Here is a 16,133-nt window from a genome sequence, read left to right as displayed (position 1 = left end):
ATAATTTAAAAAAAAAAAAAAACTTCATTGTGGGAAAAAAAATCTGTCCAAAGATGTGGAAAACCTCAGCATTAAAAATAATATCCTAAGTAATCCAAAAGGGAAATTAACTTTCACTTTGAAGGCATTCACTAGCACAAACACTAAAATAATGAATAAACTGTCTCTCCTGAGAAAATGCCAGCTGTCACCTGCTGCCTCCCACTGGGCTCCAGGTCTAACGAGCCTTGCTCCCTGCCCTAACTTCTGACTCTGTGTCAGGAGACTTTTCTGAAGGACATTTTTTTCAAGCAATTAGAAACAATCTATTGTGGGTCAGGCGTGGTGGCTCACACCTGTAATCCCAGCACTTTGGGAGGCCAAGGTGGGCAGATCACCGGAGGTCAGGAGTTCGAGACCAGCTTGGCCAACATGGTAAAACCCCATCTCTACTTAAAAAAAAACAAAATTAGCTGGGCATGGTGGTGCGCACCTGTAGTTCCTACTACTTGGGGGGCTGAGGCAGGAGAATCACTTGAACCTGGGAGGAACAGGTTGCAGTGAGCCGAGATTGTGCCACTGCACTCCAGCCTGGGAGACAGAGCGAGACTCCATCTCAAAAAAAGAAAAAAAAAAAAAGGGCCGGATGCGGTGGCTCACACCCGTAATCCTAACACTTTGCAAGGCCGAAGCGGGTGGATCACCTGAGGTCAGGAGTTCGAGACCAGCCTAGCCAATATGGTGAAACTTCATCTCTACTAAAAATACAAAAAGTTAGGGGGGCGTGGAGCTGCGCACCTGTAGTTCCAGTTACTTGGGAGGCTGAGGCAGGAGAATCACTTGAACCTGGGAGGCAGAGGTTGCAGTGAGCCGAGATCGCATCACTGCACTCCAGCCTGGGCAATAAGAGCGAAACTCTGTCTCAAAAAAAAAAAAAAAAAAAAAAAACGAAAAAGAAAAAGAAACACTCTATTGTGTTGTTAAACACCAACATCTCTTATGGTCAAATCACTCAGAATTGGCCAATTTCCCTATTAAGTAAAACTATCATTGTTATTAAAACATAATAGCAAAGCAAGGCACTGTGGAGTACAGAGGGTGTTTAAGTTGATGATGCATATTTTAAGACCCTCCATAAGGGCAAACATGATGAAAGATCCATTTACACCCACATACGGGGAGTAGTCTCTGAGGGGGTGGGTTTGTTGAAAATTTCAGAGGTCACCTAGGGCCTATGAAATATCGATAATTTCACTTTTAAAGTGTATAGTAGATTTGCAGGTATGTGTAATATAAGTAATTTAATTATTCTTTGTGTATAATGTGACACATTATCATATAACAGCTAAAAGTTAGAAAAAACAAAGGTCCTGAGCAATATCTTTATTGTATAATCATTTATCGAAAAATTAGAAGTTGATTTGGGAATGCCATTGTACAGGCTTGGCTTGTTGAAACCACCCTCGTCCATGTTACCCTCCACTCAGATTGACATATCTTAGTGTCTTCCACCCTTCACAGGGTGATACAGGTTCTGCCACTCAAAGCTCACTTTGACCCTCGCCCATAAAATTCCTAAACAGCTTCATCTGTTAGTGCTTTTCAAGAATAGTAACATATGTGGACCATGCTGTAATAATCTCAGCAATACAGATTTGTTAAAGGTTCACAAATGCCTAAGCACAACTATATTCAAACTAATGTTACATTAGACTAAAACATTATCTGCTTTTGAGAAGTGGAGCTACATGCTGGAAGTTTTTTGGGGGTAGAGGTTGGGGTGAAAGGGATGGAGAATGAAAAGTGAACAGGAGAGAAAATCAAAGGAGGAAAAAAAAAAGTAACTACATTATCTTCCCTTGCATGTTAACATGGAAACAACAAAGACACTGAAATATTCTTGGAGAATTTCCCCCCTGGGGGGAAAATATCTATGAAAACTTTTAAGAAGGGGTACATATGGCCAAGTCACCTGAAAAGAACTTTAAGAAATATCTATCTCCACCCTCAACCCTCAAAATATCTAAAATTAATTTTAGGACATAAACCCAATTACTTTAAAAATACGTTTCCTAGATTTAACCTGTAAAGTTTAAGTGTTCTCACCACAAAAAAATGGTAAGTATGTAAGGTAATACATATGTTATTTAGCTCCATGCAGCCAATACACAGTATATATGTATTTCAGAACATTATATTGTACATGATAAATTTATATAATTTTTGTCTGTTAAAATAAATAACCAAAATAAAATATATCTAAGCAAAGCTAATAAAATAGAAATTACCAGATAGTATTTAAGAAAACCCAAGGTCGCTACTAGCAGCTATTTATAACTTCATGGAATGCTGGCATATCCGACGGTGTGTTTGTAATCCTTTCCTCTCAGGTTCTCTGATAGCAAGATTCTCTAAATTGAAATGACTGCTTTACTGATTGCCTCTAGTTTCCCCCCTTGTTCTCCCTGAACTATATTAACTTTGTGCTATGTTAGTGACTGTGTATGTTGACAGATTTTCTAGAGAACTGCTAATGAATACTGCCCACAAGAAATCTCACTTTTCCTTTTCATTGATGTATTTGTGTAATTTATAATTCTAACCCATGAGTTAATTCAATGCAGAGATTATTTAAAAGACTACTTGAGACATAGTATATAGCTAATCCAGGTCCTCATAATCTTTACCAGAAGTTATTTGCTCTTGGCATAATTGAAAACAAATGTTCTGTGTTGTGTACGATTATTTTGATCTTAAAGGCCATGCTTAGTAGAAAAAGAGAAGGTTAGGATTCTGTAATTTCCCTTAGTGCTTTCAAGGTCTCTTCTTTATAGTCATACTTATCTATATATTAAATTATATTTATAATAGTTTCTATATAGGCTTGAGTTTATGTATGTATATGATTGTACATGGATATATATATCTAGACTTGGGAATGCATAGACTTAAAAATAAAATTATAGACCCTGTCATAACTTAAACAATTACAGATGGAATTTAACATAACATGTCTTTTAAAATCAGGTCTAAAGATTATTAGAAGGATTTGTTGAGAAAACTACCAGATTGGACATAAAACATGGTTTCTAGTCTTCCTTTGTTATGAAATGAATGAGTCATTTAGCCAATTTGGGCCCCAGTTTACTTATTTTTAAATTGAAAATACAAAAATAATTGTAGATGCTTGACCCTTTAAATGATAATGTGCTGAGAAAACAGGCAGAATGGTCAGCACATGTATTTTATTTCTTGAATTTCACAGATTAAGAATAGCGCGTTCACTTACAGCAGCAATGGCAGACAAGACACTCTGTACTTGAAACCAAGTATATCCTAAATAAAACATTTTGGTTTGCTGCTGGACTTCCTGGAAGTGGGTAAAACCATCTGTAAGTCCAACCTCTCCTCCCCTCCAAAAAATAAAAAGGAACAAGCCGAGCCAATGTTGGAGCTTAGAGCCATGAACAGATAAATGTCCTGAGCAAGAAGCAAGGGAGAGAAACTGTGGTTATGCTGAGGGAAAATGCCAATAGAAGCACTGTAAATTGCAACTGGGATCTGAGCCTGGGGTCAACAGCAAGGAAAAGGAACTGAATCTGAGATTTTGCATCAACCCAGGTCCCTCAAAGAGTAGTAAATGGCCCCAGGTTAGTAGTCCTCCCACCTACTCGCAGAAACACACCAAATCACCATAGGAAAGAATTTTAAGAATATCTCATCAGATTCCCACAATGTATAATCAGATAAGTATTAGTTCACAACCAAAGACACGAAGCGACAAGAGGAAGTAAGGCATCTATAGTAGAACTATTCAACACAGAAATGCTGTTTATGAAGTACTTAAAAAGTAAAATATAGGATCAAAATAGTGAGCAAGCAACAGAAAATTATCAGGAATAATCAGGCAATTCTTACAAATAACCCAACGGAATGTCTACATAAAATATGTAAACATTGAATGAAAACACAAGACATGTTAAAAAGCAGATTAGCCACAGATGAAAGAGAATTAATAAACTTGTAGGTTGAAGTGAATAAATTAACCAGAATATAATCTTGAAAGGGAAAGAGCCAAAAGATGTTAGAATAATTTAAAATGTTGAGGATAAAATGAGAAGGCCTAACATAAGTCAAATCAGAGTCACAGAAGAAAAGAATAAGTCAACCAAGAAGTGATAATAAAATTAATCAAGGAGAAATGTTCAGAAATGCTGAAAGCTATGAATCCCCAGTTCATAAAGGACAGTATTTCCAAACAAGATAAAAAAGAAAACCAATGGCTAGCATAGTGGTGGCTCTCTAGAGAAACAAGGCAAAAATTTTTTAAAAAGCCAGAAAGTAAAGACATATCACATACCAAGAAATGATCATTTCATTGGCAGCTGAGTGCCCAACAGTGATACCAGAAAACAGAAAGCAGTGGAATAATAAAGTGTTGAGAGCAAATAGCTATTATCTACCAATCATGAGAGTAAACAATCATGAGAGTAAAAGGCATTTGCCGTTAAACAGAAATTGAGAATTTATCATCAGTAGACTCACACTGTATTAATAGTCTGTTCTGATGCTGCTAATAAAGACATACCTGAGACTGAGTATTCTATAAAGAAAAATAGGTTTCATGGACTTGCAGTTCCACACAGGTGGGGAGGCCTCACCATCATGGCAGAAGGCGAAGAAAGAGCAAAGGCACGTCTCACATAATGGCAGTCAAGAGGATGTGTGCAGGGGAACTGCCTTTATAAAACCATCAGATCTTGTGAGACTTATTCACTATCATGAGAAAAGCACAGGAACGACCTGCCCCCATGATTCAATTATCTCCCACCCGGTCCCTCCCATGACATGTAAGAATTATGGGAGCTACAATTCAAGGTGAGATTTGGATGGGGACAAGCCAAACCATATCACACACTAAAGGTTATTCCTTAGAAAGATGGTATTTTGGAGCTGGGCACAGTGGCTCACACCTGTAATTCCAGCACTTTGGGAGGCTGAGGTGGGTGGATCACTTGAGGTCAGAAGTTCGAGACCAGTCTGGCCAACATGATGAAACCCTCTCTCTACTAAAAACACAAAAATTAGCCAGGTGTGGTAACATGTGCCTGTAATCCCAGCTACTTGGGAGGCTGAGGCAGGAGAATATCTTGAACTCAGGAGGTGGAGATTGCAGTGAGCTGAGATCACACCACTGCACTCCAGTCTGGGCAATAAGAGCGAGACTCCACCTCAAAAAATATAAAATAAAAAAAAGATGATATTTTTGACAAAAATTCAGTTAAGGTAAAAGTCAATAGCAAAATTATATTTTTACAATCCTCACATCTTTGGAAATAGAATACTTAATTATTCATTGCTCAATTAAGAAATCATAATGAATTTTTAAAAATATTTAAGGCCAAATTGTAATGAAAATGTAACATGTCAAAACCAGTATTTTTGAGGGCAGTCTATCAACCATAAATACTTACATTAGAAATAAAGAAGTCTGAAAATGAACTAAGCACCATCATAAGTATTTGGAAAAGAATAAAAGAAAATAAAAAGAAGCAGAATCCCATTAGTTGAAAACAATATTACAAAAGAAAAAACTACGAAGATAAAAGTTAGCTTTTTGAAAAGACTCATAAAATAGACAGTCTTTTGAGAAGACTGAGAAAAGAGTACACATAATATAAGGATTAAAAGAGAATATAAATATAGCTATAGCACAGATTAAAAAGAAATACTGTGGGCAATGTTAGGCCAATAAATTGAAGGTGAAGTGAAATAATCTTTAGAAAAATAGAACTTACCAAAGCTGAATTTGGAATTAAGAAGCTTTAATGATTCTATAACTTTTTTTTTTTTTTTTTTTTTTTGAGACAGAATCTCACTCTGTCGCCCAGGCTAGAGTGCAGTGGCACAATTTCAGCTCACTGCAACCTCTGCCTCCTGGGTTCAAGCGATTCTCCTGCCTCAGCCTCCTGAGTAGTTGGGATTACAGATGCATGCCACCATGCCCAGCTAGTTTTTTATTTTTAGTAGAGACGGGGTTTCACCATGTTGATCAGACTGGTCTCGAACTCTTGACCTCGTGATCCACCCGTCTCGGGCCTCCCAAAGTGCTGGGATTACAGGCATGAGCCACTACCCCCGACCCATTCTATAACTATTAAAGCAACTGAATTAGTAGTTCAAAATTTCCTACAGGAAAGACCCAAGCCATTTAATTTTATAGGTGAAATTACTAAGCATTCAAGAGTTAATTTCTGTCTTTTACAAACTTATACAGCAAAATGGAAAAGAATAAATACTCTCTAAATCATTCCATATAACCTGGACACCAAAAATAGACAAATACAGTTTGAGAAAATACATTATACGTCAGTCTCACTCAAGAGCCTAAATAAATTATACCAAATGGAATCCAGTGGAGTTTAAAAAAAAAAAAAAGTGTATTTGTCATGACCAACTTGGCTTTATCCCAGGAATGCAAGGGTAGTTTAACATTTAGAAATCTAGAATTATGATCTACATAATAGATTAAAAGGGAAAACCCACATATAATCTCAATAGGAATAGAAAAAACTTTGGATAAAGTTAACCACTGATTTAGTATTAAAAGTCTTAGCAAAGTATAGATAAAAGAGAATTATCTTTACATGAATGAAGTTATCAGCGAAAACCTCAGTAAACATCATTCTTGATGAAAATGTAAAAACATTCCATGTAAAATCACAAATGGGACACGTTTGCTCACTATCATGTTTTTAATCACCATTAAAACCGAAGTTTCTAGCCAGATAATAACATGAGGAAAATAAATAAAGGCATTATGATTAGAAAGGTGCAAACATTTGTTCTATTCCAAGTTTGTTTTAAGAAAAAAGAGAAAGGAACAAACAAACCCATAAGTATTTGCAGATAATGTGATAATATACAAAGAAAATCACAAAGAATCTAAAAACAATGTGATAGTAATTAACTTAGTAAGGTGTCAGGCCCTAAAACCCATATACAGAAATTAGTTGCCTATTTTGTGTGTGTGTTATGTTTTATTTTATATTTTGTTTCCTGTTTGCTTTGGGTAATAGTTTCAGAATAAGTAGGAAGCAGGAGGTTAGAGAGACATACTAAGTTGCTGAGACATCTGCAGAAACAGCACAGAAGCTGGGAAACTCTTCTCCCAGCTTGCTTGGTACTGATGGTTTCCTAGGATGCAGGACTTTCAGGTTCAATACCATGACTGTCCCAGTTTGCCTGGGACTGAGGGGCTCCCACGATGCAGGACTGTCAGTGCTAAGACCAGAAAAGTCCTGCACAAACGAGGAGGAGCTGGTTACTCTGTGGGAGAACTGTAAGTAGTCCAGTGTCACTGCAACTTAAAATGCAGGGCAGGAAGTGGTGGCAGACAAGATTGGGGAGAAAAGCAGGGACCAGATCACAAAGGGCCTGGTGTTCCATATTAAAGGAACTTGTACCTTGTTCTCCAGGCAGCAGCAAGCTGTTGAAAGGTTTTAAGCAGGGAGGTATGTGACAGTAACAGTTTGCATTTTAGTTAGACTACTTCAGCAATAGTGTAGAGGCTGGATTTGAAGGGGCTCAGGCTGGAAGTAGGAGGTGGTTGCTATAGTCCAAGTAAAGATGATGAAGGCCCACCCTAAGAGGCTGCAGAGATGGAGTGGAGGGGACAGTCCTAAGGACTACTTAAGAGACAAAATTTGTAGAGTGACTGACTGGATGTGGGAGTGATAGATAAGAGTTGACAATGATCTCTGCCCTTCAGAAAAATGTTAGACAACATGTTGGCTAAATGAAAATACAGGCTGGGCATGATGGCTCCTGCCTGTAATTCCAGCACTTTGGGAGGTCGAGGTGGGCAGATCATCTTAGGTCAGGAGTTCAAGACCAGCCTGGCCAACATGGCGAACCCTGTCTCTACTGAAAATACAAAAATTAGCCAGGCATGATGGCACATACCTGTAATCCCAGTCACTCGGAAAGCTGAGGCAGGAGAATCGCTTGAAACTGGGAGGCGGAGGTCGCAGTGAGCCGAGATCGTGCCACTGCACTCCAGTCTGGGCGACAAAGTGAGACTCTATCTCAAAAAAAAAGAGAGAAAATATAGAAAGAGAAATATAACCAACACTCGTAACATCATCCAGTTTAAGGAATAAAATATTAAAGATACCATTGTATCCCCCTATATATACCTGATCCCACTTCCCTGATACCACTTCCCCTTCCCTTCCCTGAAGTAACCCCTACATTACACTGATACTTCTAATTGCCATGACTTTCTATAAAATTCTGCTACAGAGATATACATTGCTAAACAACAAAACATTGCTATACTAATTGCAATGTTTTGCATTTTTCTAAACTTTATAGAAACTATATCATAATATAAGTATTAGTCTGTAACATGCTGTCACCATTGTATATGAGATACAGCCCCTGCACAAGAGTTCTCTGAAAAGGAATGTGGAAGAAAGAGACTATATTCCAGTGAACAGTTTGCAAACTAAGGAGATGCAACCTTCAGTGTAAAATGAAGGTGCATCCCCCAACTGCTTTTCTAAACAGTGGTCATGAACAGTTTTAAAATGTAATATAAAAAGGTACAGTTTATAGTTACAACAAAAATGTACATATCAATTGAGAAAAACAAATAGAAAATGATCAAAACACAGTAACAGGCATATCAAAGGAGAAAAGTGAATGAACGGTATATAAAAGGATGCTCATTCTGAATAGTAATAAAGGAAATACAAATAAAACTGATGTGAAACACCATTTTTTATACCCAGAATTGGCAAAAATTAAGAAATTGGACAATGTCAAATGTTGGAAAGGATTGGGGTTAACAAGACATCTTATATACCTTTGTTGGGAATGTAAACTTGTGTAATTGCTTCAGAAAACAATTTGGCATTATCCAATAAATTCGAGAATGAGTGTAACTTACTCCTGGATATATATCCTAGAGAAACTCCTTCCCATGGTTACCTAGGAACTTGTTCAGAACAGCACAATTCACAAAAGAAAAAAAAAAAAAACTGGAAAGACCAAAATATCCATCCTTTGATAGGAGACAAAATAAATAAATTAGAATATTTACTTGGTAGAATATTATACAGTAGTGAAAATGAATGTTTTTGATGAATGGATAAGCAAAATGTGGTATAGCCATACAATAGAATCATATTCAGCAACAAAAACTAATGAAGTACAGTCATGTGCTACATAATGACGTTTCTGTCACAATGGACTGCATATGCCACAGTGATCCCGTAGGATTATAGTAGCATACTTTTGCTGTACTTTTTCTATGTTTAGATACAGAAATACTTACCATTGTGTTACAGTTGCCTACGGTATTCAGTACAGTAATATGCTATACAGGTTTGTAGCTTAGGCTATACCATATAGCCTACATGTGTAGTAGGCTATACCATCTAGGATTTTGTAAGTATACTCTATGATACTTGCACAACAACAAAATTGCCTAACAATTTATTTCCCAGCACATATCCTTGTTCTTAAGTGATGCATGATTGTACTGATACATACAACAACATGGAAGAACCTCAAAAATGTTATTTTATGTTTAGTTATCTATTTATTTATTTTTGAGATGGGGGTCTGTCTCTGTCACCCAGACTGGAGTGCAGTGGCACGATCTCGGCTCACCACAAACTCCGCCTCCCGGGTTCACGCCATTCTCCTGACTCAGCCTCCCCGGTAGCTGGGACTACAGGTGCCCACCACCATGCCCGGCTAATTTTTCTGTTTTTAGTTGAGACGCAGTTTCACTGTGTTAGCCAGGATGATCTCGATCTCCTGATCTTGTGATCCGCCCGCCTCGGCCTCCCAAAGTGCTGGGATTACAGGCGTGAGCCACCGCGCCCAGCCAAAAATGTTATTTTAAATGAAAGAAAACCACATATTGAATGTTTCCATTTATATGAAATGCCTAAAAAGAAGCAAATCAATGAAGACAGAAAGGCCATAGGGAAGCAGGGGAGAGGGAGACTGGGAATGACCACCAGTTGGCACAAGATTTCTTTTGGGGGTGATGAAAATACTCTGAAGTTACAAGATAATGATGGGTATACAACTTTGTAAATACACTGAAAGCCATTAGAATATATACTTGAAACAGGTGAACTTGATGATGCAAATTATGTATCAACAATGCTATTAAAAATGAGTATAGTAACACATTGCAACCTGAGTCTTTACAAATTTAAATAGTAAGTTGAATGAAAAAAGTTCCAAAAGACAATGTATAGTATTATTATATAACTTAAAAATAAGTAAAATGAAATAATATTGTATATTGTTTTTTACATGACAAAACCATTATGAATATTGAAAGGAAGGATAACCATACAGGAAAGTTGCTGTCTCAGGGGGCGAGAGCCACATGGGACAGAGGAGGAATCCATAGGTAGATGCAATGCTATTGGAGATTCTTTTAATTCTTCAATTGAATGATTATTTAAAAGCTTAAATCTTATTTTGATTATAATTTACATATTTTTATATTTAATTATGTATAGGTTATCAAATATATTACATTTGATATAGTAAAATAAAATGCTTTAAAATAGTAATAATATGGGTATATACTAGCAAAAAACAAGTCACTTATGAAAGAGAAAATAAGATTGACCCCTGACGTCTCCACACCATCCTCCAAGCCGAAGACAATGCAGCAGTATCTACAACGTTCTGAGGAAGACAGTGAATGACTTTAAAATTTTAAGCCCAAATTATCCTCCTAAGGATAAATGCAACAGATGGATAGTAAGCATGAAAGAATGTAAAGAAATAAGAATCCATGAGCCTTTTATAGAATAAAAATAGGTAAATTTAAAACTCTTATATAATAAAATCTAGGCAACTAAGTAGATGAATCAAAGAGTATAGAAATGGAGAAGCCAGGCACAGAAAAGTTAGATGATGGGCACCAAATTAATTAAAATAGAAATGAAGAGTAAACAGTGGTTTGAATTACGGTTTCAGAACAACATGTAAATGTTAAAAACCCAGACATTATGGAGAATAATATAAGTAACAAAATGCATTTGGAAGAGGGTGAGAGGAGGAATAAAGTGAAATGATGTCTCTTTTATTAATTTTCATAAGGAAGTTGTCAGATATTGTAAAAATTTGAAATATAATTTTTAAATATGTTGATTGGTTTTGCAGCATATATACTAAAATTGGAATGATACAGAGAAGACTAGTATAGCTCCTGCACACACAGGATGATACACAAATTTGTGAAATATTATATATTTTTCACTTAAAATGAATTAATCTTTTTCCCCTCTAAAATGTCATAGAAATAGTAAGCACAGTAGGATATAACTATCAGTTGCCAATCCTAAATTTTCATATTCAATATCTAATAGATACATTACAAATTTGGTAATTTAAGATTTGTTTACAAATGTGCAGATATTTACAGTGTGAACTTTAAAATCATTTAAAAATGAATGGTGGTAAAATTTACAAATTATGTGAAATAATTGTAATGTACATGTATTTTTATTCTAATAAACTTTTGAATTCCGGATTAGATTTTATTAGAAAAAAATAAAAATAAAACATACATTGAGTCTTCCCCAGTGTTTGTCACTGGGGGAGCGATTGACATTTGGGTTGGGTATGTTTTGATGTCAGGTCTGTCAGGTACGTAATAAGATGTTTGACGTCTCTGGAGAATGCCAGGATCCTCATAATTGTGACAATCAAAAACATGTCCATGCATTTCTAGATGCACCCTAGGGAACTGGCACTGCCATAGATTGAGAACCACTGCTGTAACCTCTTACAGGTTTTCATATCTTTCCTATTAAATTTAGAGCAATGTTAGAGAATTAAAATCTCTTAAAATCTCAAAAGGGAATCATTTACCTGAAATTCATTCAGCTTCATGTTTGTGTCCTTTTCTTCTATTAAACTAAAATAAAAAATAAACTTACTACAGAATAAGCCTGCTTAGTGAATGCAAAAATTTTCATTAATAAAAAAGTATTTGTTGAAACAAGGAATATGAAAAAATTAGTTACTTTGCATATTTTTATTGTGATAATATATGTGTAACACACAATTTACCATTTTAACCATTTTAAAGTATACAGTTTCATGGGGTTACTTACATTCACATTATTGTGCAATCATCACCACTTTCCATCGCCAGAACTTTTTCATCTTCCCTGATATGGTTTGGCTGTGTCCCCCACCCAAATCTCACCTTGAATTGTAATAATCCCCATGTGTCAAGGGTGGGGCCAGGTGGAGATAATTGAATCATGGGAGCTGTTCCCTCATACTGTTCTCATGGTAGTGAATAAGTCTCACAAGATCTGATGGTTTTATAAATGAGAGTTCCCCTGCACAAGCTTTCTTGTCTGCTGCTGTGTAAGACACGATTTAGCTCCTCCTTTGCCTTCCACCATGATTGTGAGGCCTCCCCAGTCATGTGAAACTGTGAGTCAATTAAACCTCTTTCCTTTGTAAATTACCCAGTCTTGGCTATGTCTTTATTATCAATGTGAAAACAGAGTAATATATTCCCCAATGGCATATTTAACATAAATTATATATAGTCATTTGCCATTTGCCAGTCTCTTAATTTGGGGCCAAGATCTTTTCTTTGACAGTGGTCCCCTGATTGGAATTCCCCCTCACCATCTTTTTTGCATGAATTACCACTCTCTAAGATTTTCAGTTTCAATTTTTAAAAAACAAAACAAGAATTGAAAGACACTTGGAAAGGAACTGAGTGTAGAATCCTCCTAGATTCCCCCGGCCCCTTATGTTTCATGCTCACACCTATTTTGAAAGCAAACTTAAAAAAAAAAAAAAAATTGAGGAGTCTCGCTGTGTTGCCCAGGCTGATCTCAAACTTCTGGGCTCAAGCAGTCCTCCTGTCTTGGCCTCCCAAAATGTTGGGATTACAGGCATGAGTCACTGCACCCACCCTGAAAGCAAATTTTTAATCACTCTATATTTATACAGTTTTTCTAACATACTCAACCTAGTTTTTATGGAAACAAAAATGTGTTCTTTTTGCATTTATATTTTGTCAGTTTTCTTAACATTTATTTAAATTATATAATTAAAAAAAGTTTGGGTTCAAACACCCATATTGACTCTTGGAAAGCTTCCAGCTGAACTGGTGGAGACAGAAGTATAGGGCATCTAGAGAGCTATCTGCTTGCACATTTAAAGTGGAGGGTGACACGGCATGATCTGGCAAATCAGATATTATATTAACATAACAGATTGAAAATAGCATGTACACTTGGGATGGTTAATTTTTTGTCAGTTTAGCTAGGCCATGGGGTACCCAGACATTTGGTTAAACATTAATCTTCTGTGTCTGTGACAATGTTTCTTGATGAGGTTAATATTTGAATAGGTAGACTGAGTAAAGCAAACTGCCTTCCATAATATGGGTGGGCCTCATCCTATCCTTTGAAGACAACATGAATAAAACAAAAAGACTCACTAAGGGGGAACTCCTCCCGCCTGACTGCTTTGAGATGGGACACCAGTTCCTTTCTGGCTTTTGGACTTGAAACTGAAACATTGGCTGTTTTTTCAGTCTCCAGCCTGCTAAGTTTCAGATTGGAAATACATGTCAACTTCCCTGGGTCTCCAGCCTGCCAACTGCAGATCTTGGGATTTCTCGGCCTCCATAATTGCATGAGCCAATTCCTTATAATAAATCTCTTTTAGGATCTCTCTGGTAGGATAAATGGGTATATTCTGTTTTCTTCTTCTTTTTTTTTTTTTTTTTTTTTTACCTTAAGAAAAACCAGTAGCTTTATTTTTCCTCAATATGCATTTAGAAAATTGGTCTGAGAAAAGGTTTCACGAAACAGCCCAGAGAACTATGTATAAAATTAAGAGTTCTAAACCAGTAAGAAAAAGTGCACAAATAAAGCACGCATCCCCAGGGGCCACTGCAGCCTAGGACCCTCCCATCAGAGGGGAGGCAAGGTCTTTGATGGTTTTTGAGTTCAGTTGAGAGATTGTGCTGATCTTCAGGAATTTGCTGTTTGCATACTTATTCTTGATGGCGATGAATTTAGTTAAGTTTTCATTTACTTGCAGCACATTTTTGGCCATGTGCTGCATGACTTCCAATCCTTCATTCTCTGTGTATCCTGTATAACACTGCTGCTTTAAGTTCCATTTTCCTTGTCCCAGAACCTTCTGAGACAAGCAGGAAGCAGCTGCTGCTGCCTTAGAAGGATGATAATGCATCATATCGTAGTCAATGAGAGTCAGCTCCATCAAATATTTGGCTAAAGTGTTCTGTTCAACATCAGCCTTTCCGGCTTGTGATGCTTGCCTTAAGAAGTGTAGTGGCAAGGGTCCACCCAACTCAAATTTCGGTTCTTTCAAAATTAGTTTCCATTTCTTGGATTTGGGAAATTGTATAAGCATTGTCTGTGATGTAAACAAAGCCTTCAATATTTGGAGAAAACATCTCCTAATACTTGGAAGCCAAGAACAGAGCAGTAATCCAAACTAGTTGAAGCTTCCTATGGGAAACTGGCTGAACCAGTAAAAATCAATCCATCGTGGCAACACACACATACAGAGTCTCCTGAAGAAGCCTAAACTTGGAGGGGATTTGCACCAGCCAGTCTACCAGGATGGTACGCTTATGTCCATTTATATCTCATCCATCTAAGAAATGTGGATTTATGAACTGCAAAATCTCCAGCTGCCTGAGGTACTGATAGATATCCTTAACGTAGTCACTGCAGAGCTGAGGGTTATTCCAATCTTCATTATCAATATCCTCAATTTTGCAGACCAAGGCATCAGAAAAAGCTTGGCAGATGTTCTCTTCTTTCATGGAGGCATCCTCAAGTACGGGAGAAGGACCGTTTGGAACCAACATTTCCATCTGTACTGTTTCACAGAAGCAGTAGGTTTCAGTTGTTTGTTGACATTTGTTGTTTTCCTGGGCTGAACTGGTACTTTGGTGTTCTGAGCTTTCTTAACTACTTGTGCTGCTCTGGTTGTAACTCTATTTCCAATTTCTTCTAAAATGGTATGCCTAATAGTCACATGACTCTTAGGTTTAGAATTAACTCCTGTCTTTCTCTCTGTATGCATATACCCATTTATCCTATTGGTTCTGTCTCTTTGGAGAGCCCTAATAGAATACCTGACAACTAAATGCAATGTGGATCTTGGGACAGAAAGAGGACATTAGTAGAAAAACTGGTGAAATTTAAAAAGAGTCTGGAATTTAGTTAATAGTAATGTACCAGTATTGGTTTCTTAGTTGTAATGAATGTACCATAGTAATGTAAGACGTTAGCAATAGAGGAAGTCAGTTGAAGGGTATAGAACACTCTGTATTATCTTTGCAACCTTTCCATAAACCTAAAATTATTCAAAAATAAAAATTTTGTTTTAAAAAGTAGCATGTATCATATGATTTCTCTCTGTGAAACCGTTCCTAATTGTCTAGCTTTCTATTTGTATTTGTGGATTCTATTCACCAAATGTTAGTAATCTTTACTTTGGGAAATTATTTACTTGTTTCTTTGTGCTTTTCTGTATTGTTTGAATTTAAAAATATATATATATGTGTGTGTATATATATATACATATATATATATATATGTTTTACTAAAGCAGTGAAGTCATTTTGTAAAACATTTGAGGCTGTTTTGAAAAGATGACTTCTAAAAATCTTCCAGAAAACACTATGATCTTTGATTTGGTGTTTTTTAGTAGCATGGTCTTACCTATAACATTCTCCTTTGGAACCCAAAAATGATTTTATGATGAGGCTCCAAGATTGATATTCTGTGGTAGGACTTGAAAAATGACCAGGTTGTGTTACCATAAGAACATGTTGTTCCTGTTTTGTTTTGTTTTTTCTTCTTCCTTTTTTTTTTTCTAGTTCATTAAGGCTGCTATAACAGAATACCATAAACTGGGTGGCTTAAAAACAACAGAAATTTATTTCTTACAGTTCTGGAGGCTGGGAAGGCCAACATCAAGGCACCAGCAGATTCAGTGTCTGGTGAGGGCCTGTTCCCTGGTTTATAGATGGCTGTATTCTCACCCTTACATGGTGGAAGGGGCAAATGAATTATCTGGGGTCTCTTATTTATAAG

At 36.6% G+C, this 16,133-nt stretch overlaps 2 pseudogenes; one reads left to right on the top strand and one right to left on the bottom strand.

Annotated features, from left to right (window-relative positions):
• Positions 1-11,162: 11,162 nt before the first annotated feature.
• On the top strand, positions 11,163-11,275 carry LOC119626375 (U6 spliceosomal RNA; annotated as a pseudogene).
• A 1,573-nt stretch (positions 11,276-12,848) lies between these two features.
• Positions 12,849-15,504, bottom strand: LOC103226494 (G2/mitotic-specific cyclin-B2-like; annotated as a pseudogene).
• Positions 15,505-16,133: the final 629 nt, after the last annotated feature.

This window comes from Chlorocebus sabaeus, chromosome 21 (assembly GCF_047675955.1).
Source record: "Chlorocebus sabaeus isolate Y175 chromosome 21, mChlSab1.0.hap1, whole genome shotgun sequence".
Lineage (NCBI taxonomy): Eukaryota > Metazoa > Chordata > Mammalia > Primates > Cercopithecidae > Chlorocebus > Chlorocebus sabaeus.
The sequence above is the reverse complement of the archived record's forward strand: the minus strand, read 5'-3'. Positions and strand labels throughout refer to the sequence as shown.